Source organism: Polypterus senegalus, chromosome 16, assembly GCF_016835505.1.
Source record: "Polypterus senegalus isolate Bchr_013 chromosome 16, ASM1683550v1, whole genome shotgun sequence".
Taxonomy (NCBI): Eukaryota; Metazoa; Chordata; class Cladistia; order Polypteriformes; family Polypteridae; genus Polypterus; species Polypterus senegalus.
Genome location: NC_053169.1, coordinates 41558328 through 41585702, shown reverse-complemented (window position 1 = coordinate 41585702; position 27375 = coordinate 41558328). Strand labels below are relative to the sequence as shown.

Below are 27375 nucleotides of genomic sequence, written 5' to 3'. Positions count from 1 at the left end.
AAATGGCCTCAACAGACACGTTCTGCCCCTTAATTGGATATTCAGTTAGTCTAACAATAGATGGGTGAATGAAGAACTGAACATGCTGTCTCTCCCTAGTGCCTGAGTGACGTCATTTTAATTCAGCTCACGTCGGTTCATTTTGGGCTGTGAGATCTGTTGGCTGTTGTGACCTTAAGTGCAGGTTGGATATATACCATAGTTATAATGCATACTTATAATTAAGTTATCTTTTCCAAAATGCTCAGAAGTGATTTCCCAATATGCACCTCAGGGCGTTGAGGCCAAGAATCTTTTTTTTTTTCTTTTTAATTGAACTTGTTTTTTTCCGGGCTGTTGTCACTCAGATCTCTCAGCTCTCATTCTACAGGCACTCAGATAGATGGACGACTCTTTATTAAAGATATCGGTAGGCAAACAATCTGCTTGTTAGCAGTTTTCACCAGCGTTCGGCAGACTGCCATCTGCGAAACCTCGTGCGGAGTGAAGATGTGCGACGTGTGGGAGTTGCAAGCTGTCAGCTCGTCGTCTTTCGGTTGGAATATTTTAAGAGGTAAATAAGTGCAGTTATAAAGAGCGAGGGACCATTTGCATGGTACGCTTTGTGTCTCTGCAGTCCTTTGGTGTTTTCCTGGTTTTTATTTTGCCTTTTGGTGCTCTGAAATTAGCACAGAAATGCTGGTGGAATTGCTTTTGAAATGACTGTGAATGTATGCAGTACATATATAGATATGCAGCTATTCTGGGAAATGGAGGAAAAAGAGTGGCGGTGAATAAGTGGCCATTAGATCACTGCCTAGCCCAACACTGTTCGTGTGATGGACAAAAAAAAAGCCAGCAAGCATCCTTCTTGACTTTCTTTTTTTTATTTTATTGATTTTATTGAAATCACACAACATTCCATACAAATAGATCCATTTTACAAGAATATGATTGAAAACAACTCAACCCCCACCCCTGAGAAAGAGAGCATGGGCAACAGAATAAAACCTAGTAATAATAAGTAAATAGATAAATTAATAAGTGAATATAGATGAATGGAGAAGAAAAAGAAAAAAAAGAATAGGGAGAGAATCTGCTTCCTCAGTGCTTTAAAAGCTTATTGTAAAATGTTATTGATTAGATCCTGCCAGGTTTTGAAAAATTTCTGCACAGATCCTCTAAATGCAAATCTGATTTTTTTCCAGTTTCAAATAATATAAGGGATTGTGACACCAAGGCTGTCTGAAAGGCATTTAAAAATTTTGGTCCAGAATGACATTAACTTGGTGCAGGCCCAAAACATGTGACCCAGTGAAGCTGGAACTGGATTGCAGCGTTCACAGGTAGGATCTTGCCCTGGAAACATTTTGGACAATTTTAAGCGAGACAGATGAGCTTGATATATAATTTTGAGTTGAATAATTGTATGCTTTGCGCATATGGAGCTCCAGTGAATTCTCTGCATTGCTACCTTCTACTCCCTTTCTGATATGTTGAGTGAGAGATACTTTTCCCATTGCCCTCTTGGATCTTTGAAAGGGAGGGACTGTAAAATGGTTTTATAAATTGCAGAGATGCTGTCTGAGTCCTTGAAACTGGTCAATATATTTTCCAGCATAGAGGGAGGTGGGAGGTGAGATAAATTGGGCAGGTTCTATTTGACAAAGTTTCTAATTTGAAGATAGTGAAAGAAATGTGTTGCTGGAAAGTTAAATTTAGAATGTAATTGTTCGTAGGATGCAAACACATTGTCTATGTACAGATCTCTAAGTGATTTAATCCCAAATGTTTTCCAGATTTTAAAAACTGCATATGTTTGAGAGAGTGGAAAAAGGTGGTTCTCGTGCAGAGGTGCTACCGATAAAAGATTCTCTATCTTAAAATGCTTCCTACATTGGTTCCATATTCTGAGTGAGTGAAGCACTATTGGGTTATTAGTATATTGCCGATAATTTGCATTTATTGGGGCGCAAAGCAAGGTATATAAAGAGGAACTGCAGGATTTTATTTCTATTGCACACCAAGCTGGTGTATGTTCATCTATTTGTGTCCAGGTTTTTATATGTTGTATGTTTGCTGCCCAGTAGTAAAACTGAAAGGTAGGTAGAGCCATGCCACCTTCTGTTTTAGGTCTTTGTAGGGTCACTCTTTGGATACGTGGATGTTTTGAAATCCAAATAAATGTGGTTATGGTTGAATCTAATTTCTTAAAGAATGATTTATTGATGTATATTGGAATATTTTGAAATAAAAAGAGAAGCTTAGGGAGGATGATCATCTTAACAATATTAATTCTTCCAGCTAAAGTGAGATGAGGGGTTGACCATCTATGCAAGTCTTGCTTGATTTTTTCCATACAGACAGCAAAATTTTATAGATAAAGAGCTTTATGTTTACTTGTAATATTTACCCCTAGATATTTAAAATGATCTGTGACGATAAAAGGGAAGATGTTCAATCTAATATTGTGTGCTTAAGAATTCACTGGAAAGAGCACACTTATAGTCAAATTAATTCTGAGACCAGAAATCTTTTGAAATTCTGTAAGTGCTGTTAAGACTGCAGGCACATTATTTTGTGGGTCTGATATATACAAAAACATATCATCTGCATATAGAGAAAATTTCTGTTCAAGTCCTTCTCTGATAATCCTCTTTATCTCATAAGCATTTCAACAGTGAACTGCCAGTGGCTCAATGGCAATTGCAAAAAGTATTGGTGACAAGGGGCATCCTTGTCTGGTACCACGTTCTAGTTTAAAGTAGTCTGAATTAATGTTTTTAATACAAATTGAAGCTTCTGGATTGGTATACAGTAGTTTGATCCATGCAGAAATGTTTGGGCCAGACCCAAATTTCTCCAATGTAGTGAAAAGGTAGTTCCATTCAATCATATCAAATGCTTTTTCTGCATCCAAGGATAATAAAATCTCTGGGATGTTTGACTTTGCGGGTAAGTATATTACATTAAACAGGTGTCGAAGATTGGACGCTAAATGTCGGCCTTTAATAAATCCAGTTTAATCTTGTGATATTACTAAAGGCAGCACTTTCTCCATCCTTCTAGCTAGGAGTTTGGAGAGTATCTTAACATCATTATTCAGAACTGAAATAGGTCTGTATGATGCACATTGTAATACGTCGTTATTTTGTTTAGGAAAGATGGTGATTAGATAGATAGATAGATAGATACTTTATTAATCCCAAGGGGAAATTCACATAATCCAGCAGCAGTATACTGATACAAAGAAACAATATTAAATTAAATAGTAATAAAAATGAAAAGAATTAAAACAAAATTAATGTTAGCATTTACTCCCCCCAGGTGGAATTGAAGAGTCGCATAGTGTGGGGAGGAACGATCTCCTCAGTCTGTCAGTGGAGCAGGACAGTGACAAAAGTCTGTCACTGAAGCTACTCCTCTGCCTGGAGATGACACTGTTAAGTGGATGCAGTGGATTCTTCATGATTGACAGGAGTTTGCTTAGTGCCCGTCGCTCTGCCACAGATGTTAAACTGTCCAACTTTAATCCTACAATGGAGCCTGCCTTCTTAACAAGTTTGTCCAGGCGTGAGGCGTCTTTCATCTTTATGCTGCCACCCCAGCACACCACCGCGTAGAAGAGGGCACTCGCCACAACCGTCTGGTAGAACATCTGCAGCATCTTACTGCAGATGTTGAAGGATGCCAACCTTCTCAGAAAGTATAGTCTGCTCTGACCTTTCTTACATAGAGCATCAGTATTGGCAGTCCAGTCCAATTTGTCATCCAGCTGCACTCCCAGATATTTATAGGTCTGCACCCTCTGCACACAGTCACCTCTGATGATCACAGGGTCCATGAGGGGCCTGGGCCTCCTAAAATCCACCACCAGCTCCTTGGTCTTGCTGGTGTTAAGGTGTAAGTGGTTTGAGTCGCACCATTTAACAAAGTCTTTGATTAACTTTCTGTACTCCTCCTCCTGCCCACTCCTGATGCAGCCCACAATAGCAGTGTCATCAGCGAACTTTTGCACGTGGCAGGACTCCGAGTCATATTGGAAGTCTGATGTATATAGATTGAACAGGACCGAGAAAGTACAGTCCCCTCGGCCCCTGTATTGCTGCACACAATGTCAGACCTGCAGTTCCCAAGACGCACATATTGAGGTCTGTCTGTAAGATAGTCCACAATCCATGCCACAGGTGTGAATCTACTCCCATCTCAGTCAGCTTATCCCTAAGGAGCAGAGGTTGGATGGTGTTGAAGGCGCTAGAGAAGTCCAAAAACATAATTCTTACAGCACCACTGCCTCTGTCCAGGTGGGAGAGGGATCGATGAAGCATATAGATGATGGCATCCTCCGCTCCCACCTTCTCCTGGTATGCGAACTGCAGAGGGTCGAGGGCGTGGCGGACCTGTGGCCTCAGGTGGTGAAGCAGCAGCCGCTCCATGGTCTTCATCAGATGTGACGTCAGAGCAACAGGCCGGAAGTCATTCAGCTCACTAGGACGTGATACCTTTGGGACAGGAGTGATACAAGATGTTTTCCAAAGCCTTGGGACTCTCCCCTGTTCCAGGCTCAGGTTGAAGATGCGCTGTAGAGGACTCCCCAGTTCCAACGCACAGGCCTTCAGCAATCGTGGCGATACACCATCTGGACCCGCTGCTTTGCTGGCACAAAGTCTTTTCAGCTCTCTGCTCACCTGGGCTGCTGTAATTGTGGGTGGGGATGTCTCACCTATGCTGGTATCAGCAGAAGGATGGTTGGAGGATGCAGTACTCGAGGTGAGAGTGGGTTACTGTGATCAAACCTATTAAAGAAGTTGTTCATTTGGTTTGCTCTCTCCACGCCTGTCTCGATGGCGGCACCCGCTTGAGCTGCAGCCAGTGATAATCTTCATCCCATCCCACACTTCCTTCATGCTGTTGTTCTGCAACTTCTGCTCCAGCTTTCTCCTGTACTGCTCTTTCGCCCTGAGCTGGACTCGAGTTCCTTCTGCACGCACTTGAGCTCATGCTGATCACCACCTTTAAAAGCCCTTTTCTTCTGGTTCAAAAGGCCCTTGATGTCACTTGTAATCCATGGCTTGTTGTTAGCATAGCAGCATACTGTTCTTACTGGAACTACAATGTCCATACAGAAGTTGATGTAATCAGTTGTGCATTCAACAGCCTCTTCAATGTTCTCACTATGTGACCCAAGCAATATATCCCAGTCTGTAGTTCCAAAGCAGTCTCTCAGAGCCTGCTCTGCCTCAGGGACCACTTCCTGAATGAGCGTGTGGTTGTAGGTAGCCCTCACTCTTGGTTTGTATTGAGGCTGAAGCAGAACCAGGTTATGATCTGCTTTCCCAAGCGCAGGCAGTGGGGTGGCGCTGTATGCGTCTTTAACGCTTGCATATAGTAGGTCAATAGTCCTGTTTCCCCGAGTGTTACAATCCACATACTGGGAGAAGGCAGGTAATGTTTTATCCAGCGTTACATGGTTAAAGTCTCCAGCGATTAGCACAAGTGCCTCAGGGTGCTGCGTTTGTAACTTAGCAACTGCGGAATGGATGATGTCACTCGCCATCTCGCGTTCGCTTGAGGGGATGTAAACAATAACAGCAATCACGTGTCCAAACTCTCTGGGCAAGTAATAGGGGCGCAGACTTACGGCCAACAGTTCGATGTCCCTGCAGCAAGTGGAGATTTTAACGTTTACATGTCCTGAGTTGCACCACCTTGTATTCACATAGAGAGCAAGTCCTCCTCCTTTTTTCTCTCCACAGGTACTTGCGTCTCTGTCCGCTCTAACTGTGCTAAACCTGGGTAGCTCCACGTTAGCATCTGGGATGATAGACGTTAGCCACGTTTCACTAAAACACAGCAAGCTGCATTCTCTGTAGGTTCTGACATTTTTCACCAGCACAGCCAGTTCGTCGATCTTATTTGGTAGTGAGTTTACATTTTCCAGGATCACAGAAGGCACCGACGGTTTATAACTCCATTTTCTCTCAAGTTGTCTCATTTAATCTTATTTTTATCTTTGCGCTCGCTCGCTGCCCGATATCGTCTTCTTACCTCGTCAGGTAAATAAGGAACCACACCGGCATAAGCATTTCTTCTCAGTGCTTTAAGCTGACTACTTGAATAGGCGATTCTCGGAGTGTAACAATCCATGTCAAATAGTAAAATAGTAAAATGTAAAAGTGTCCAGGGAGTAATTCCACATAAAAGAAAGTGGTAGAAGTGATCAGTGAAATAGAGAAAAATAGAGATAAAAAGGTAAAAAGATAAAGTCATATACGGAGCTGCTGGAAAGGCTGCCACTCGGATTATTGCTTGACGAAAAGTTTTAGGTAGAATTTTATTGTCTCTAGCTTCTGTGAATGTTGCTAATAGGAGGGGAGCTAGCTGAGTGGAGAACTTCTTATAAAATTCAGCAGGGATGCCATCGGGGCCTGCTGCTTTCCCACTCTGAAGTGACCTTATAGCATCTAATAATTCTGATAGTGCCAACGGTTTATCCAATTCCTCTGCACTAAGAGTATTTATTTGTGGTATCTCTAATGCATCCAGAAATGCATTAGATTGTGTCTTATCTTCTTTAAACTCAGTAGAATATAAGGATTTATAGTAGTCTCTAAATGTGTGCATTATATTTTTATGGTCAATGATTATATCTCTGTTTCTGTTGGTAATTGCTGGGATTGCATTGCGAACTTCTTGCTTGTGGATTTATTGAGCTAAAAGCTTATTAGCTTTCTCTCCATGGTCATAGTAATGATGTCTTGATTTAAAGATGAGTTGTTCAGTTTCTTTAGTTGTCAAGAGGTTGAGTTCTGAATGCAGAGACTGTCTTTTCCTATGAAGAGCCTCACTTAGACACCTGGAATGTTCTTGATCTATTCTAGTTATTTCGTTGGTTAGCTTTGAAACCTACTTGGTTTCCAATTTATTTCTGTGGGAAAGATATGAGATAATCTGTACTCTTAAGAAGGCCTTCAGGGTTTCCCAGAGTATTCCTGCAGAGACCTCTGGGGATATATTTGTCTCCAGAAAAAAACTGATTTGTTTTGATATAAATTCTGTACAGTTCTGCTAATGTCTGCTAATAGAAGTGGGTTGAGACACCATCTGTGAGATGAGTATGTGGGACATAATGATTTTAACTCCAAGATCAGAGGGGCATGGTTGGAAATAACAGTAGCGTCATACTTGCAGGATTTAATCATATACAAGAAATTGTTATCTACAAAGAGATAATCGATTCTTGAGTAGCAATGATGCACTGGTGAGGAGAAAGAATATGTTCTTGAAATTTGGGTTTAGAAATCCCCAGGGGTCTGATAAGTTGTGGTCAGTTACAAATTGTGTAATTTTCTTTGCAGTGTTAGGTGTCATCGCCCCGTGACAGGAGAACTATCTAAGAGTGGATTTAAAGCACAATTAAAGTCCCCAGCCATTATAATTTTATGAGTGTTTACATTGGGAATGGATGCAAATATATTTTGGATGAATTCCCTATCATCCACATTGGGTGCATAAACATTTATCAAAATCACTTTACAATTAAATAAATTGCCCATAACAATCACATATCCCCCTTCAAGATCAGATACAACATCTAATACTACAAATGAGACTGTTCAATGTATAAGAATTCCCACACCTGTAATTTTTTTTGTAAAGCTGGAATGGAACATTTGGCCAGTCCAGTCTTTTTGCAGATGGAACTGATCCCTGCTTAATAAGTGGGTCTCCTGTAAAAATACTATTTTAGCATTTAGACTTGTTAGGTGAGAGAATACTTTCCTTTTAATTCGTGATTCAGGCCTATAACATTCCAGCTCACAAAGTTAACTGCCCCATCTTGGAGACATTGATTTTGAATTTTTGATGTCATTTTGTAGTCTTAACCAAAAGTGAGACAGCTTTGACCTTAATTTCCAATTTTCCCAGGGGTTATTGACATGCATTCTACTCTTTTTTGACTTTCTGTTTTATTAACTCTCTTTATTTGGTTGGAAGGAGCGAAAATGTATAATAGAAGCAATGGGTATAATGCCGGGACATGCTATATTTTGGATGGGGCATTTGTTTAACACACGCTACATTAAGACATAAAGGTCCATCTTGGAATAAGATATTAATGCATATCTTTGAAAAATACCCAATACTGAAGAAAAAGAAGAAAATCAGTCTTTGGCAGTCTTTGATCACTGAGGTGTAAAGCTTGGACCTTTTACTAAGTACCCTAAATATGAAGCCTCTCCTCCATCCTTGGTCTGGTAGGTCAGAAGCCAGGTGGCATTGAAAGGAAAACTAAAGCATGGCATATATTAGAAATGAAAATGTTTTCAAGCCCAGGGATAGCTAGAGTCAGGCCATTAAAGGTCACACTCACACACAGCAGGTCAGTTCAGAGGTGCCAGTTAAGCCAAACCCTACATCTCTGGGTTTTAGCAGGAAATTGGAACAATAGAAGAAAATATATGTAATCACAAATAAAGTGTCAGTTTCACATCAGTGCTAATGTTGAAATGACTGGCAATCTCCTTTGGAGCTGTGAGGCAACAGTGCTAACCACTGTGCCACCAAGCCACACAAGTCCAACTCCACAGACGTAGATTTGCTACAAGTCACGGTTTTGGAAACAGCCAGAAATGTAAACATTTTTAATAGAAAATAATATAGCTTTGTTTATCAAGATACCATAAAAAGGCTTTAAAAGTGCAGCCAAGGCATTGCTAATGGCTATTACTGCTTGAAATGACTGTTTTTAAATTTATTTTCACATATGACTGCAAAGCCCCTTATAGCAGCCAAGTCTTCAGTGTTCTAAATGTCCAGTCCCTTAGCTTATCTTTAAATAGTCATGTATTAATGCTAATTGGTTATTAGAGAAGCCTTTGCGATTGCATTAGCACCGCTGGAACTTGTTAACCTGTTCACTTGGGCTGCAAGGTACTAACATTCCTAAAGTTCAGTTCTGGTTTAAGTAAAGGCCAAAATGAAACAGCTTTCTCAAAAAACATGTCAAGTCTGTTGTTTTCTGCAGAATGAATATTATTGCATGCGATTTATGGTCAAGAAACTGAAGATTTCATGCAAATGGGTCCATTACTGTCTTAAGAGAAGAGGGTGAACACGATCTTACCAGGAAGATGACTGCAAAGATATATTACCTGTATACTCAGCATCCCAGATTGGTCTCTTCTCCATGTTGCAGATGACCACGGTATTTGATATGAAGAAGCCAACTGAGGACCGATATGCAGGGCCACTTGTCGATTTCTAATGCAATCGGAAGGGCATCAATGTGAAAGGAAGAGAACCCCACTCGCCAGCTCATCAATTTCATATGTGATTGTGAGGGCGCCACTCATCAAGGATATCTCACAACTACCCCCAAAATCATCAATTTCAGTTTCAGATCCATCGACGCAGATCTAAAATAGGGGGCTCAATTTTGGATGTCTCTTTTTGGGCTTTTGCAACCAAATCTACCCGGGGCACAATGTACCCTTAAGTATTTGTCTCTCTCACTACACACTCTGATGTACTCTTACTCTTATGTAGTTGGGCAGCTGGGCCTTCCCCTTCTTTTTCTGTTGCAGGTGGATCCAGTTTAACCTCTTCTTTCAAAACAGTAAGAGACACCTTTATATGAAATCTTCAGTTTCTCGGCAGTATGTCACATTGAATAGCATTCAATCTGCAAAAAAAAAAGCAATAGGCTAACATGTTTCTTCAGAAATCTGCTGTATTTTAGCCATTTGTGAACCCAGAACTGAATTCCAGTACTTTACAGCCCAAAGAAAGGACAACTTGCTTATTTTATTTAACTGAACAGCAGATTTACGCAAGGCTATCTATCTATCTATCTATCTATCTATCTATCTATCTATCTATCTATCTATCTATCTATCTATCTATCTATCTATCTATCTATCTATCTATCTCCCTCTATCTATCAGACACCAAGTATCTATCTATCTATCTATCTATTCTGACAGATAGGGGGCTCTATTGCTCCACCACTTGAATCCTTCCACCCAGCTCAGCTCGTCGTCTGGAGTTCCCAGAGTCCTTTTATATTCCCTGACCCGGAAGTGTTCCCAATCCCCAGTCCATGTGATTCCTTATCACTTCCGGGTCATTTAAAAAGTGTTCTTCTTCACCCCGGAAGCACATCATTCCTCTTGTCCATGTTACTCGGACGTACTTCTGGGGCGTATGGCAAATAAACATCGTTCCTCCCTGCAGCGTCTTCTAGCGGCCCCCATGGTATCCAGCAGGGCATCATGGACATTGGAGTTTTTATGCACAGCCCTGCTGGTCTTTGGGCACCTCCATACTGCAGGAAGGGCTCCACCTGGCGGCTTCGGGGTATTGGCCGGGATGAACGACTGGCCATACACCATACTATCTATTACAATTATAAAGATTTCACTCATGAACAATTAATATTTATACATGACTAATTAAGGATAAGCTAAGGGAGATGACCATCAGGAAATGAAAATGGGACTTTGCAGTCCCATGTGAATCATCATCATAAGTAATAAATTGCTATAGTCTGTCTGTCTGTCACTGGATTACCTGCAAACCACTAGGCTGGAATGTTGATCTTGGTCTCAGTCAAAAGCTTCTGGAAATTAAAAAAATTTTAGGCAAACTTGGCAAAGTAATCTGTGGTCATGTATTCATTATGGCAAAGTGATCGCCCAAAACAAGTGACATGGCAGGAAGAAAAAGAACAGCAGTTGCATCTGCTGAGTCATCGTTTCTCAACCTTTACGTATTTGCAACCTGACTTTTCATAACAGTTTTAAACACGCCCCCTCCCCCCGAACGTTTTTTTGAAAGGAGCCCACTAATACCAATTTGTTCTTTTTAATTAATGATATATCATAGATGCTTTTATCAACATTTATCTAACTCTATATTTATTTTTCTAGTATCAAAATGTAGTTTAAGTTAATTTGTTTTGGTTTCAATAGATGTATTTTTCATATTTTTGATTCTTGTTTTCTTTTTTTCACATCTTCGCGCCCCCTTTTTTTTTACTTTGCGCCCGCCCCACAGTTTGAGAACCACTGTGCTGAGTGTTAAGCAAATTGTGGAGGCTGTTTACGTGACATGGGACATCATAATAAGAAGAAAGAAATTGCAGAGTAGCGACATCTGCTGACCATCAAGCACATCAAAGGAGGCGGTTAGCTACCACCGAACGAGAAAGAATAACCAGACAAGACAGTGAACCACATTGACAAACAAGAAGTTATCCTGAAAACAAAGCCATGGATGCAGAATGCAGGAACAACAAAAAGAGCGAAGTGCATGGCAATAATTGAGAAGACTGTCAAATCTTGACTTTTGTAGTAACTTTTTAAAAAACATAAGATGTATCAACAGCTCCTTATCTTTAACATGGCTTTTATTTGCCTTTTATTTTTTAGAACCATTGCTCTATGTGCTGCGGTGGGCTGGCACCCTGCCCGGGGTTTGTTTCCTGCTTTGCGCCCTGTGTTGGCTGAGATTGGCTCCAGCAGACCCCCGTGACCCTGTAGTTAGGATATAGCGGGTTGGATAATGTATGGATGGATGGGCTCCATGTGTTTCACTAGTTATACTGTACATTAAAAATCAGACACTTCAAGGAACCTTTAGCAACACTAGTAATGTCTTGGATGTATTTTCAAACATGTTCAATAGTTTCTCGATAGAAAAGTTATCAGTTTCATGAAAATGGGGTCCAACTCTATTACAGGATACACTGACACTCATACTGGGCCAGTTCAGAGTCAGCAAGTAATCAAATACACGTCTTTCTAATGCAGGAGGAATCTCACGTTAGAACAAAGAAAATGGATGCATGGGAATGTCGCTGTTCAATGTAAATGAAATGAAATGCATTATTACTATTTTTTAAATATAGAAACCTCACCTAGGCAGATCATTCATATCCAGCTCTCTGAAGATTACAATGGCATCAATCTGGATTGCAGTCACCCTTGCCCATGGTGCCCACCTCAAGCTGTCTCTCATGTGTGGGTAGGCAGCAATAAAAAACAATCCCAAATTTGCTCTGTAATGGAAGTCAACCACTGGGTTTAGCATTAGAAATAATAAAATCCACAACTACTGATGATGAGCACACATTTTCCTCAATTTCTTGGTCTTCTCCTTGACATATCCTGACATTTACAGACATCTGCAGAAATGGTCCATGACATCACATGGGATGCCAGATGATAGGCTGGCACTAAGACAGATGTGGAAATTCAGCTGGTCTCCACTACAACAGAGTTCATACAGTTCACGAGGTGGGCAGTGCCAATCACACCTCAGCCCTCAAATATTTTGAGGATTGGCAATGCCATGTGTTGGGTAGACAGGTTTGTGTGGATTCACTGATCGCTGGGTGGGACAGCAGGCCGGACATTGAAGGTCTTGTAACAAAGTTGGGGTCTTTGCTTTTTATAATGCGTGCCTGGTGTTTATACAAATACTGCTGTGTTTCCAACAAGGTTTTCCCTCTGGGTGGCATTCAGAGGCCTGTTTTAGGTCTGTTTTGTTCATTTTTGATTCTTTTTTTTATGTTAATGTTGCTTTTCTGCGGTGGGTTGGCACCCGGCCCAGGATTGGTTCCTGCCTTGTGCCCTGTGTTGGCTGGGATTGGCTCCAGCAGACCCCCGTGACCCCATTATTTTGCATTATACTTTTTTGATTGTGTTTTTGTATATAAGACGCCGGGGTTATGTTCTATGTGTTTTGTGGGTGGTTCCCAAAGAGGTCCTGCCAGCCACCGTCAGGAACCCTTTTAAGGGGTAACAATGAGACAGAGCTGAAGGATTATAGGTGTCTCTCTGGCCCCTGCTAAGATGCTGAATTGAGGTCGCTAGCTGCGACCATATTGCCGTGTTTGATTTGTGCAGCTCTTTAAAAGTTAGCGATCTGGGACATCCCAGCAGGAGTGTGGCTTTTGAAGTGGTGCCTGACCTTTGCTAAGGCATTCTGAAGTGCAGCCCTTTCAGGTGGAAGTGCTCGGTGGGCTGTGATAGGCCCTTGGCCTCCATAAAGGTATTCTGGAGTTGTTTTATATTTGATCTGTTACCCAGTAGGGACAGTGACAGGCCCTTGGCCACTGTTGTGTTTCAGACACGAGTGATGAATGAGCACAGTAAGTATTATGGGGTTTACATGTAAATCAAGGCTCTTTATTTAGGCATTTCCAGTATTAACTTGTCCATCATTATAAAAAAAGAACCTTGGAGGTAAAAGTGCCCCTCTTGAATATTTTTACACTACAAAACACAAGTAATATGTGATTTATTTTCATGAATGTTCTTGATACTATTGGCTGTTGTCCAGCCTTGCTCACTATAGACATTTATTCAATCAGAAACGTTAAATCTGTTCTGAATATAAACGTGAGATTGAACGTTTTTGTCAACCATCACTCCCAAGAACAAAGGGTAAGTAACTCAATTATAAATCAGATTCAACAAGGCCTGCCTCCCCATGCCTTAGAAACACAACACATAGGAGTGAGCACACCAGAAGTTACTGTACAGTGCATCCAGAAAGTATTCACAGCGCATCACTTTTTCCACATTTTGTTATGTTACAGCCTTATTCCAAAATGGATTAAATTCATTTTTTCCTCAGAATTCTACACACAACATCCCTTAATGACAACATGAAAAAGTTTACTTGAGGTTTTTGCAAATTTATTAAAAATAATAAAATTGAAGAAGCACATGTACATAAGTATTCACAGCCTTTGCCATGAAGCTCAAAATTGAGCTCAGGTACATCCTGTTTCTCCTGATCATCCTTGAGATGTTTCTGCAGCTTAATTGGAGTCCACCTGTGGTGAATTAAGTTGATTGGACATGATTTGGAAAGGCACACACCTGTCTATAGAAGGTCCCACAGTTGACAGTTCATGTCAGAGCACAAACCAAGCATGAAGTCAAAGGAATTGTCTGTAGACCTCCGAGACAGGATTGTCTCAAGGCACAAATCTGGGGAAGGTTACAGAAAAATTTCTGCTGCTTTGAAGGTCCCAATGAGCACAGTGGCCTCCATCATCCGTAAGTGGAAGAAGTTTGAAACCACCAGGACTCTTCCTAGAGCTGGCCGGCCATCTAAACTGAGCGATCGGGGGAGAAGGGCCTTAGTCAGGGAGGTGACCAAGAACCCGATGGTCACTCTGTCAGAGCTCCAGAGGTCCTCTGTGGAGAGAGGAGAACCTTCCAGAAGGACAACCATCTCTGCAGCAATCCAACAATCAGGCCTGTATGGTAGAGTGGCCAGACAGAAGCAACTCCTTTGTAAAAGACACATGGCAGCCCACCTGGAGTTTGCCAAAAGACACCTGAAGGACTCTCAGACCATGAGAAACAAAATTCTCTGGTCTGATGAGACAAAGATTGAACTCTTTGGTGTGAATGCCAGGCATCACGTTTGGAGGAAACCAGGCACCGCTCATCACCAGGCCAATACCATCCCTACAGTGAAGCATGGTGGTGGCAGCATCACGCTATGGGGATGTTTTTTAGCGGCAGGAACTGGGAGACTAGTCAGGATGAAGGGAAAGATGACTGCAGCAATGTACAGAGACATCCTGGATGAAAACCTGCTCCAGAGCGCTCTTGACCTCAGACTGGGGCGACGGTTCATCTTTCAGCAGGACAACCACCCTAAGCACACAGCCAAGATATCAAAGGAGTGGCTTCAGGACAACTCTGTGAATGTCCTTGAGTGGCCCAGCCAGAGCCCAGACTTGAATCCGATTGAACATCTCTGGAGAGATCTTAAAATGGTTGTGCACCGACGCTTCCCATCCAACTTGATGGAGCTTGAGAGGTGCTGCAAAGAGGAATGGACGAAACTGGCCAAGGATAGGTGTGCCAAGCTTGTGGCATCACATTCAAAAAGACTTGAGGCTGTAATTGCTGCCAAAGGTGCATCGACAAAGTATTGAGCTAAGGCTGTGAATACTTATGTACATGTGATTTCTCAGTTTTTTTATTTTTAATTAATTTGGAAAAACCTCAAGTAAACTTTTTTCACGTTGTAATTATGGGGTGTTGTGTGTAGAATTTTGAGGAAAAAAATGAATTTAATCCATTTTGGAATAAGGCTGTAACATAACAAAATGTGGAAAAAGTGATGCGCTGTGAATACTTTCCGGATGCACTGTATATAGGGTGGAATTCCTGATTTTAAACCCCTCGGTCATAAAAGGAGCTGAGTGCAGATGAGTGCTGGGGGTCAAATGCTATACATTCTTCACCAGTTTGAGCATCCACTGGATCTGAGATGGGAGTTTCAGGATTTTAAAACTGTTAACTTACTGCAAATGAGTCAGGCAGCATGGTGGCATGGTGGTTAGCACTGTGGTTTCAGGGAGAGAGCAAAAGATTCTGAACAAAAGCCTTGATGCTGAGAGAAAATAAAAAGATAAAATTGCGGTTATCCATTCAGGAGCTCGGCAGCACGAGGTATCTGAAGCTTCATAATGAATTTGTATGTTGTAATGACAGAGGTGTGACAGACACACACACACACACGTAGACCACCGCAGCTACACATGTTTGAGAAATGCTTCTGTTTACCGCAATTATCTTTTTGCCATTTTAACTATGTGACATGACAAAAGTGTTGCGTGTTTTAACGCTGCGGCAATTCTGACAGGGCGTGTTTGCATTTCCGATTAGACAGTAATGTTAATTTCTTTTAATTATTCGTTTAGACGTGCAGTCACAAGATGGACGCTGTGCAGCCTCATCTGTGCATCTACTGGTGTTGTTAGGCAGATTTGCTGATTTGCGTGTTTTGAGTATTTCATTTGCGTCGTTATCACCTCTCCTAATGGCAATTCTTTTGTCGGAGTGTGACATGCGGTTTCATTTTTCAGTTGATATTTACATGAATATAGCTGCCAATTCTTTCAGATAGATAGATAGATAGATAGATAGATAGATACTTTATTAATCCCAAGGGGAAATTCACAAATTTACACTACCAATCAAAAGTTTGAGAACACCTCAGTTAGTCTTCAAATTTAATCAGTTGAAATGCAATGAATGACCAAAAGTGGTTAAAATGTAAGCAGTTAACTGCCAAAGGTTTAAATTTAAAGTTTGGGTTAGCAAAAACTGAAAAAATAAAAAATGAAATTTCAGAATATTACAAAGGGGCCTCCTTCAGTGAACAACTAATAGGTAACACAGATGTTCTGCAGCAATTAAAGTAAGTTAATCCTCGCAAGTTGAAGCAAATAATGTGCACAGGTGTCCCAACTTCTGTTGATTACTTAAAACCCGTCTGTCTGTTGTAAAGAAGAGTTAGAAGAGAGTGTGTTACTACACCCTCTATAGTACTACTTGGACAATATTCTAGTGATAATGGTAAGAAAATGGCTGCATTCAATTCCTAACAAGTGTTTGCTTTTTGTTATGAACATACAGGTACTCAGAGTGGGTAGTATGATAGTACAGTAGTTAACACAGCTGCGTCTGATCCAGATTTAATTCCCAGCATCCTTTACCTACTGTATATGGGGGAGTAGGAATTAGATGGCTGCCTCACACCTCCACTGATTTGGATTCTGTTTTTGACAACACATAGTCATGAATGTAGGGTTAGGCAAATGAGTGACACAGTGGTTTGAGCTGATACTTCACCCCTTGCAATATGGTGCTATATATCGCCCAACCCGGCACAGACTGATGCAGAGGCACATACAGTACAAAATGAACACAGGCTTTATTAGTTCTTCAGCCGTGGGACACATCTTCCCCATGCCACACAGCCCAACACAGTCCCAAAAGCACAATTACACCACCAAAACACTCTCTTTGTTCACCACTACTCCTCACCAAGCTTAGTCCTCCTCCTCCCGACTCTGGCTTCTGAGTGGTGGTGGCTGGCCCCTTTTATAGCCCACCCGGAAGTGTTCCAGGTGCTTGACCACCTGGTCTTAATTGCACTTCCCTGAAGATTCGTCCAGCTGGGCTGTTGAGACCATGCAGCACCCCCCAGCGGCCATCCCAGCTCCCAACCAGGCTATGGAAGGCTCCATCTCCCATAGAACCAGGTGAGAGGCTGGGAAATCAACGTCGGTCCAGGAGCCTGCCACCAAGCGTCCCAGGGGAGGTATTGAGCTGTCCATGTTTGCTCCCCCGCAACATATGCAGCAGGGGCGTCCCAGTCAGGCATGGGACCCAGCTGTCCATCACACCCTCCAGAGGTACAAATTCCTTTTTTGAGGTTGGGCAGGTTGACAGAGTAGTGCTGTCCCACCTTCAGGGATCTAAGTGCAGTTCTCAATGACCTGGTACCTCCTGCGCATATAAATGCAGCAAGTGAACATTATGATGCGTGATGGCACAATGGCTAACACTGCTGCCTATCTACATTCACTTACTGATGGTATTTTACCAACTGTACTCTGACCTACAGGGTGTCAAATGTGAGCCTCATGGTGGCAGAGTGATGAAAGATGATGCCTAACACCTTTAGGGTTCTGTTTTTGCCTACGGTTTGCCTACATGTATATGGGCCTACAGGGAATAGGAGCTAGGTGGCCTAATGGCACAGTGGTGTGAAGTACCTCATAGCTCCAGGGATTCACATTCAGTTCCTGTCCCAAGCCTTTATTTATTGTCTTTGAGCTTACAGGCACTCAGAGTTGGGCCTCTCCAGGGATCTTAGGTTAATTACCAATAATCACTTACCTGCTTTACGTGTGCCCTTGGGGAGTCACATACGGGCAGCTCGGTGACGGCACTGCTGCTGCTGCGCTTCTCCAGGGGTGTCAGTTCGATTCACAGTAAGCGTCTACCTGTTGGAGCTTGGATTATTAGTAATCAGAGTTGGCTAGCTTTATCGTGAGCATGAGTCGCGAACTTTCCAACCTGCTCATTGGCTAGGTGGAGGTAGCACATGGTTTTCTGTTTTCTTGTAGCGATTCCAGTTTCCTCTCATGTTCTACAGAACCGAGGGCCAGGAATGAGATCTGCCAACACTGGCCTGGCATTCAGTTGATAGTTGTCTCCTGTCTTGTGCCAAACATTTTTTGAAGTGGCGAGAACTAAATATGGATGGTAAATGGTATTTGTACTGTGTGCTTGTCTAGACTCACAATTTGTGTAATAAGGAATACTGCATTTAAATAGCGGAAGTCTGTGTCTGTAGTGGAAACCTGGTGTTTTAAACTGTCCAGGTAGTGGGTACTGACTGAGCTTGAGTTCATATGGAGTAACTGACAATTTGAAACCCTTGTTGTAGTTGGCCATACCGAGACTCAGCAGCTGAGTGGGTTCTGTAATGTGTGCTTTAAACCCTTTACCATGCTAGTCAGTGAAAGAGTTGAGTTTTTTTACTTTGCATCTTCTGATTTTAAGTACTTACTGCTCATGGGCTCATTTTATAAGTGGGAGTTTTTTTACCGGAAGCCCAGAGATTGCAAAACTTTTATCTAGTGTCTCTCATTCTGAAATTTGCCCTGAGAGCCTCCAGGTTTGGGGCACTTTTTTCAACTATGGTGCACATGTGCCTTCTGAAGGTTAAGTGACATAGTCAGGGTCACGCCAATATCACTTAAGTGATAAATTATTGCAGAGCAGGAATAGCTGGTGTTCAGGCTGAGCCTACAGCAGACAGCTGGCTCTATTGAGACAGTCTTTTGGCTACATTTGCCACCCTCCATCTTGTTTAGTTGTGCAGTATTGTATTGTGCAGCATGGCTCGGGGCAGCGCCAGTGGGCTGATCAGATGAAGTGTATTGAAACATGCCACTCAACGGGGATGATTACGGTTGCATTCAGCTCCTCTGGCGGCCTGCTGCTGCCAGCAATCACTAAAGCTGTGCTGCTCTCTGACCTGGAACATTTCAGGGCACCGTTCAGTTCCCATCGCTTAGACGCCAGTCGTCTGTTTCAGAGCACCACTTGGCTGGGCATTTTCTTGTTTCCTGTCTCTCTTTCGTGAGACATTTCATTTGCCTGTGTGCCATATTTACATTTTATATTTTTTCTATAACAATACCACTCAAAGCTTTCAGTTGGTCAGTTCAGATGAATTAATTACTCCTAATCATGGGTGTGATATTTAATTGGGCAAAGGCAAATTAAACCCATCATGCATACATTCGTTTTCAAACCCACATAATTCAACTGAAGGTCATAGGGGCTGGATCCTAATCCAGCAACACTTGGATCAAGATTTGAACCAAACCTGGATATGTGTCTAATTTACATTTTAGACAATTAAAAGGTGAATTGTTGTTGTGCCTCCATGTCACAAGGAGCCCTATGAGGTAACCTTCCTTAAGACAAGTTGGCCCAAGCTTCTGACATCACTTTTTTTTTAACATTGGCCACACACCTTTATAATCCACTCTCTTAAAGGGAACATCAAATTGTTCTTTCCATGTTTTGCTATCGTATTTTCTCACAGATGTAGCAATTAATCAAACAATTAAACGCTGCACAAAAACGGTCAAAAGACAAACTTAGCTCATAGTGTGTAATGACTACTTGATTCAGTGTTGGTTTTTCATCTTCATTTAGAATTTTGGTAGACGCTGTGTTTAGTGGAGAGGCAGTCTCAAATGAGAATACATGTCTGGGGACAACCCGTTAAAAAGTGTGCAGTGAATAGTGCTTTTATCCTGTGCTGCAAAGGCTACAACTTGAAGGCTTCTTCCTAAAACTCCTTCCCACAGTTCCTCCAGTCCATGCATTTTAAACCACCATTGGGGTTTCAGAGATAGAGCAAAAGATTCCGAACTAAAACCTTGGCAATGAGAGAAAATAAAAAGTTAAAATTGCTGTTATCCATTCAGGTGCTCGGCAGCATGAAGTATCTGAAGCTTCATAATAAGACAGACACACACGTAGACCACCACAGCTACACTTGTTTGAGAAATGCTTCTGTTTACCGCAATTATCTTTTTGCCATTTTAACTATGTGACATAACAACAGTTAATTCGGCACAGGGCGCTTTGCATTTCTGATTAGACAGTAATGTTAACTTCTTTTAGTTATTCGTTTAGATGTGCAGTCACAAAATGGACACTGTGCAGCCTCATCTGTGCATCTACTGGTGTTGTTAGGCAGCTTTGCTGATTTGCGTGTTTTGAGTATTTCATTTGTATCCTTATCAACTCTGCTAATGGCAATTCTTTTGTTGGAGTGTGACACACAGTTTCATTTTGCAGTTGATATTTTCTTTAATATAGCTGCCAGTTCTTTCAGATTTACACTACCAATCAAAAGTTTTAGAACGGCTCGCTTAGTCTTCAAATGTAATCATTAGTTGAAATGCAATGAATGACCAAAAGTGGTGAAAAGGTAAGCAGTTAACTGCCAGAGGTTTAAATTTAAAGTTTAGGTTAGCAAAAACTGAAAAAATAAAAAATGAAATTTCAGAATATTATAAAAGGACCTCCTTCAGTGAACAACTAATAGGTAACACCGTACAGATGTTCTGCAGCAATTAAAATATGTTAAACCTCGCAAGTTGAAGCAAATAATTTGCACACGTGTCCCAACTTCTGTTGATTACTTAAAACCCCTCTGTCTGTCGTAAAGAAGAGTTGGAAGAGAGTGTGTTACTACACCCTCTAAAGTACTACTTGGACAATATTCTAGTGATAATGGTAAGAAAATGGCAAATAACAAACAAAATGAGATAGAGCGTTATTACCCTTAGAAGTGTAGGCCTTTCATTTTGAGAAATTGCAAATAAATAAATAAAAGCCTTAAGCCTTAATAAGTAATAAATTAAAACACTTGGTCTAAATACTGCTACAAGTCCTGATGACTGCAACTGTAAGTGAAGAAGCCCGTCTAGGGGTATTTCCAGGAAACCCTGTCGTTAACTGGTTAGTATGTTCATGAACTGGATTAAGCAGGCTTGAGTAAAATCAAGTGGTAGCAGCACTCAGTAACACTGTTATTAGAATTAATGGTACACTAAAAAGGGCTGGACTGGATACAAATGAGATGAAGGCAATGGTCCTACTCACTGCTTATGTTTTTATTGTAGTTGACCTTTATCCATCTTTTCTAATCAGTTCTGTTTCTAAATAAAGTTTTATCACAAGTTTGTTGTAGTCACAGCTCCTAGAGCACTCTGTGGCTTTTCAACCTTAGATGTTAAGCATAGTGCATGATCTGATGTCAAGAGGCCAGATACAAAGTAGCAAATGCCAAACATAAAAAACATGTGCTTTAAAACGAAATTGAGCATTGACTTGGAATATCCACCTCCCCACATAATTTAGTGGTCAGGAGTCCTGTCTTCAATGCAAAAAAAGCCTGATCCCATTTGAACACGCTTCATATAATGTATTATGCACTACTCTGATTTTCTGGAAGTATCTATTTAACATTATTTTACCCAAAAATGCAAGTGTTTTGATGAGGATATGATTGGTTAACTGACACGAGGATTATGAGACACAAGTAACCTGAGATATTTATGGATGTTTTGATATTGTTTGCAGTTCACTATTGGTCCCTGCCAGGCTCCACTGATGACTGTTGTATTATAAACTCTCTTATGTTTGTTCTCCATGAAAATATAAAATAGTAAAATTTTCTAGGGCATCACAACAAACAATGCAAGGTAAGCTGTGGATAAATTATCATTTTTGGGTAGAGTAACCCTTTAAGTTGAGGGGTCCGGACAGTGCTCTTCTCTTCTCATTTTCTAGTGCTGCTGTGTCTTTTCTGTATTGTGTTGACCACACAGATGTGGTCTTGCTAGTCAGTATAGAGTCTGATGGAACACCCCTGTAGGTATTGGCATAGAAGATATGGTTTGGCTGGCACCTTAGCTAAGAAGCTGTGAGAAATGAAAGATATGGACGGAAGAGCAAATGTGACACTAACTAGGTATCTAGGTGACACTAACTCACCAAACCGGCCGGGAGGACATTATGAAGGAAGGACAGAGGGAGACTGCCTCCTGGCGCTATGTGCTCCCCCAGTGCACTGGGTGGCAGTACCCCCCTGGTATGGCTCCTGTTTGGACACCCACAGATCTGCACGGAAGTTGTAGTTTTGTTGGGCAGCCCTTTTGGGGTTCTCAGGTACTGCTAAGGAGAGCTGATGGGGGCAGACTCCCCTGCTACTTAGAGTTTCCGCCAGGCCCGGAAGTGCTTCCAGGTGGGAGTCCTGCTGCCCTGGAAGTACTCCAGGGTTCAGGTTGAAAAGCATTTGCACTGCCTCATCCGGGGGTCAGAATCAGGAGAAGTTGGACAAGGCTTGTGATTTACCAAGTGATAAAAACCTTTGAAAGGTATTTTGTTTGCTAAAAATGTCTTTCTTTGAGCCTGTGGCTTTGTGGTTTGGTTGTGTCTGGGTGTTTGAAGGTGCTGGTGTGCCGTCTACAGGTCACAGTATATTCTCCCAGTTTAGCCTTAACATTTTATTTGCCCTGTTAATCATTTTTGCATATTGCCTTGACATGGAGACTGCTGTGTCATTGTAAACCCCTAAATCCTTTTCAGCAGGTGCTCCCTGCAGGACAGCTTTGCCCACCAGTGTCGCCTATATCTCAGTCGGATTAACACTGGCACTTACTTACATGATGTCTCGAATTAACTAAGAGTCTCTGCAAAGGCTTTCTTCATGTAAATGGAATTTCCTAATCTTGGGTTGTTCTTTCCCTAGATGAACAGTACAGATTCCCAGTCACCCTTTAGTCTCTTTAGTGGCCAGTCTCGCCTGTAATGAAGTGTTCTCACTCTCTCATGTGACTGCTCTGGATTCTGAGGAGCAGACCGGAGTGTCCAGCTCTGTTGGAGGACTGACCACTTTTCAAAGTAGTGACCAGTATTTGCTACTAATTGACTTCTTTGCTTAATTTTAATTAATTTGCTTTTCAAGACTCATTTCTCTGGATTGTTTCTTTTTTCCTTAAATGGCCACCAAAGAAAAATGCAATACAATGTTATGCAATATAATATCAGTATTTGTAATTCTGATCTGCTCAGGTCCACAAAACATTTTGTCGGTACAATTGAAAAACAGAAAATTAGCAGTTTTGGAAATGTCTGGTATGGCAGAGAACGAGAGCACCAGCAAGCTATGCAATTAAATGACAGGTTTAAATAACAAGAATCGGCTTTTAATTAAGAAGCTGGTTGGAGTTTGAGGCCCTGACTTAGTTGGTCATCTGTTGGCTTGTTTCACATGCTGCTATTTAAGGATAAAAGAAGCAATTCAAAGGATGGAGTATTGAAAAGGAAAAGGAGTCACTGATTAAGACAGCAGCAGGCCACTGTGGTGCTCCAGGATCGGAGTTGAGACACCCTTGGAGCAGACTTTCTCCTCACCGTTTTAAATCGATTGAGTCTGAAAAGCCTGAAGTGACACCTCACTGCAGCGCAGCTCACATCCTATAAATATACTTCAATGGTTGTGAAGTGCTATTCCAGCTGAAGCAGTGTGGCAGCGTTACCGACAGTGTTGGCACTGAATTGCAAAGTGAGTGAAGGTTTCATCCCTCTAACTTGAACCGTATCCAACCTTGTCACTGCACCTGTCTAAGCCCATGGCTTACAAATTACTGGTGTGTGAGTGTGAAGTTACACATTCTGTAACCTTGGCAGCCATTCAGCGCATGAACTATTGGCACCCGGCCACTGGCGAGTTCCCTTCACGGTGAAATTGGTTTGGAGGGTCACCAGTCAAATGTGTGACTTCATCGTCTTAACATAGCAGGTGCCAGATACTCTAGTATGAGTCTTTTGTTACCGGACTGGATTGATTTCCTTCTCCGACGTCTTCTGAAATTCACTCCTGCTGGGCTGGTGCCAGACTGCCGTCATCTTATCGCTTTCTTGCTAAACTTCAAGTGAAGTAAGACTCACTTTGCAGCACTCTAGTCAAAGAGTGTTTTGCTGTAACTTGCTTGATAAAAAATAATCAGAGCTGACCATTTGCAGCTTGGAAAGAATGAGTGCTGAATTTCATTCAGATCTCTTGTGACATCACTTTAAAGCACAGATTTGTTGTAGCACCGTCATTAACGCATGCTGCATAAAGATATTTGAAATTTACATTTGTAATTGTAGCTGAAGAATTAACATTCATTTTAGTAAAATATTTCAAAAAACTCAGCAGCATTATTAGCAAGCACAATGTAGCAAACTACATTCAGGTGTTTTGAGATGGGAAGCTTAGTGAATAGAAACAGGCCAGAAAGGGTGGCACAGAGCAGCACGGCCATAGGAGAGTGAGTGAAGCAGACACTGGCAAGGTCAAAAGATGTTTTCATGCCTGTGCTAAAATAGAGTTATCATCAGAAGGTGGCCACATGCCCTGTACATGAACAAAGTATCCCAGAAGGGCAGGAGGTAGGGTAACACCATAAAGGGAGAGTGAAGGGTGACTTTGATGGACGTGAGCAAGGTCTATACAGGATGCTAGAAGAGCAGATACCAAAAAAACCATACCTTCCATAAGGACCATGTTATAGTTTTAAGAAGAGGGGCTTGGGTAAGAATCCCTTACAGACATAGCCCTTTTATAATAAATATATGCACACGTTGTAAAAAAGAACACAGAAACAAGAAAAGGTTTGGGGATCGACCCCATATATTGTCAGAAGTTATGAACTCCGTAGAGTAACCTCATAAGATTGAGTACTGAATAGAAGTGACAGGGGAAGGCAAGTGACTGCTTTTATAGGCAGTGAAAAGGAACAGGAGGGTCCAACAGGGCACCGGCAGGAAGTGAGGTCAGCAGGGGGGCATGGTCTGGACAGGGAAGTGGAAATTGGTTAGGCTGTCATCAGTCTTCTCTTCTGTGGTTCTAAAGAGGAGGGAGAGGAGATGTTAGTGCACTTCATCAACCCCTGACTCGACGTTTTACCTTTAGTTAAACCCATAGATTGCCTCTCATTCGCACGTGTGTGACAATGTACAGTGATAGGCTGCTCGTCAGGCCAGGAGATACCAGGAAGAAAATGGTGTCTGAGAGACCCCTGGTCTTTCAAGTTCTACTGAAGACTCGGGGATACATAGAGGCCAGGGGTCGCAGAAGGTGTAGCACCTTGGGAATCTATCCATACTATTCTTGCTATTCCATACTAGTCAATGCTTCTGTCTTTCTATCTTGGAATAAAACACGCAGAGTTTCTGGATGGGCAATCAGAATTTAGACTTCATAGATGCAGATAAGCCGTCTCAGTTCAATGAAGTGAGTGTTGTAAGTCCAGCAATACCTTGTTTTAATACAATTTCTTATTATATGATTACCTCACTCTGTATATTTTTCTCATCATTATATGATGATGATGTGTTTTTGTCAAGTCACCAATATTTTCTAATGCCTAATAAACTTTGACACAATTGCCCAATTATTAGCCTCCATTACCTTGACCCAAAGGGCATATTGGCCACTTGGCCAAAAGAGTGACCCCATTCTTCTATTTATCTGTCACTTTCTTTCCATCTGCCTTTTAAATTTTAACAATGTACCCTTTTGCTTAACGGGCATAAATAATTTCCTAAAGGACATGATCACCTATTCACCATTATCTTATGACCTAAGAAATACATGGCTGCCTTCTGGCCACAGGATTGTCCATCTCTTATTTACTTGGTTCATTACTAAACCCTGCTTTTGTAATTGTAGTGGTCTTCCAGATTGCTTTAGAGAAAAAGTATGGGCTTTAGCCTTTAATATTTAACTCTTACACTGCCTGAGGTGACCAGTTACACTTACTACATGTTGAACCTACCTATTACAATCTTTTCTTTTTCTTCTTCTTTCGGGTGCTCCTGTTAGGGGTTGCCACAGCGGATCATCTTCTTCCATATCATCCTGTCCTCTGCATCTTGTTCTGTTACCCCCGTCACCTTCATGTCCTCTCTCACCACATCCATAAACCTCCTCTTAGGTCTTCCTCTTTTCCTCTTGCCTGACAGCTCTGTCCTTAGCATCATTTCAATATACCCAGCATCTCTCCTACCTATTGCAATGTATGATTTAAAATTTTAATTTAGCTAAGACTTTCATAACTTATAGTTTTAATTTCTATATCTATTTTTACTATTTTTTAATTTTGTAAGCAGTTATAGCATAGTTTGTTGTTTTTAGGATTGTAATATTAACAACACACCATTTTGAATGCCTTTTGCCTCACCAGTACTGCTATTTTGTGACTTCTCTTCACACTTAAGACCATGTCATTGATGGTGAAAATGGCCATTGCCTGTCACATGGCATATTGAGTCATCATTCCCTGAATTCTTTTTCGAATCAATGTTTTATATACAAAGTAGTTAGGTAATAATAAGGAAAAGAAGTAAGATTTACATACATTTGATTACGTGTTTGTGTTTTGAGTTTTGGTCCTTTCAGGTCTCCTCGACCCCTTTCTATATCATGATTTCAATTTTTGGTTTTATCTAGTTTTTCCAGGTTATTAAAGTATTGCAGAATATTGGGGTCCATGGAATTTGTGTCAGTTTAAATACATAAATATGCCCTCAGGCTTTTTCAGGGTGTAGGTGTGTGTGTGGTAGCATAACGGGGCGACTCCATGGTGTGATTTGGGGTGATCGGCTGAGCGCGCCTTGACATGCAGGTTCATTCAATTGCCTCATTAGCACTCCGGAGGTTGTTATCAGCGTCAGCACCCTTGGAAATGTGTAATGAAGCCTGAGCAGGAAACATAGAGGGTAAAAAAGAGAACTATGAGTGAGGTTGCAGCATCATGGATCTGAAGACAGAAGAACAGCCAGCTCTGAGTGGTATAGAAGATTCCAAGGGAACTCCAAGTGGGAACCTGCAATTGCTGGTGTCTCTACCAGCTGAGCGACCTGTTGGGTGAGCTGAGGAGACAGATAATGAAAAACACGCTTGATTCAGGTGGCGAAAAGAGAAAACACCCTGTGACTTTCTGCTTTTAGTCGAGTTTTATCGTTGGAGTGTTTATTGGATTTTGACTCATGGACTTTCACTGATTTTATGGATTATTTATTAACAACTAGACATTTAGCCCGTTACAATAACGGCACTAGAACAGTAGTGCATAAACATTAGTAGGAACAGTCTATATTAAATGGCAAGGGACCTTATATGTGGCTGTAATATGTCACTGCTGTCTTTTTAATTCACATATCTATGAAGTCGGTCATTACATTCCAATCCATTAATCACATTCAGAGCGGCACCATTTTGTCACTTTTTCCAGCAGCAACTGACATACAGTGGGATGCTTACCAGTCTGCCATAGAATACAAAAACACAACTCCACACACTCACATTGTCCACTTAAAAGTTGCAAGTTTTTGCATTGTTGAAGGGAACCAACATGAACACATGGAGAAAATTAAAATGCTGCACAGAAGGTACTCAAGCGTGGAATCCAAATAGAAGTACAGG

At 41.5% G+C, this 27375-nt stretch overlaps 1 protein-coding gene across 2 annotated transcripts in view; it reads left to right on the top strand.

The window, feature by feature from the left end:
- The window catches only part of ttc7a (tetratricopeptide repeat domain 7A), a 450183-nt gene that overhangs the window by 233889 nt on the left and 188919 nt on the right, over positions 1–27375 (top strand). The gene's annotated exons all lie outside the window — the stretch shown is intronic.